We start from the raw sequence: 446 nt of genomic DNA, 5'->3' as shown, positions 1-446 counted from the left end.
CCTCGAGGCCCGCGACCCACTATCAGCCGCGCGGGACTGGCTCCGAGGAGGGGGGTCGGATGGTCTTTAAGGAAAACGAGATCGTTGACATTTATTCTTTTCTCTAAAAAGAGAAGACAGTGGGAATTAGGGGCGAACTCAAAAAGCTATGTGCAAAGGTGAATGTAACATTTATTTGGGTTTTTGTTCGTTTGTTTTTTCAGATTTATTTATATATTTTTATTGATTTCAGAGAGAAAGGGAGAGGGAGCTATAGATAGAAACATCAGTGAGGAGAGAGAATCATTGATGGGCTGCCTCCTGCACGTCCCCTACAAGGGATTGAGCCCACAACCTGAGCATATGCTGAGACCTCCTCGTTCATAAATCCACGTTCAACCATTGAGCCACACCGGCCAGGCCTATTTATTTTTAATCTTTATTGTTGAAAGTATTACATATGTCTC

Source organism: Myotis brandtii, unplaced genomic scaffold (assembly GCF_000412655.1).
Source record: "Myotis brandtii unplaced genomic scaffold, ASM41265v1 scaffold328, whole genome shotgun sequence".
Taxonomy (NCBI): domain Eukaryota; kingdom Metazoa; phylum Chordata; class Mammalia; order Chiroptera; family Vespertilionidae; genus Myotis; species Myotis brandtii.
This window is presented reverse-complemented; position numbering follows the sequence as displayed.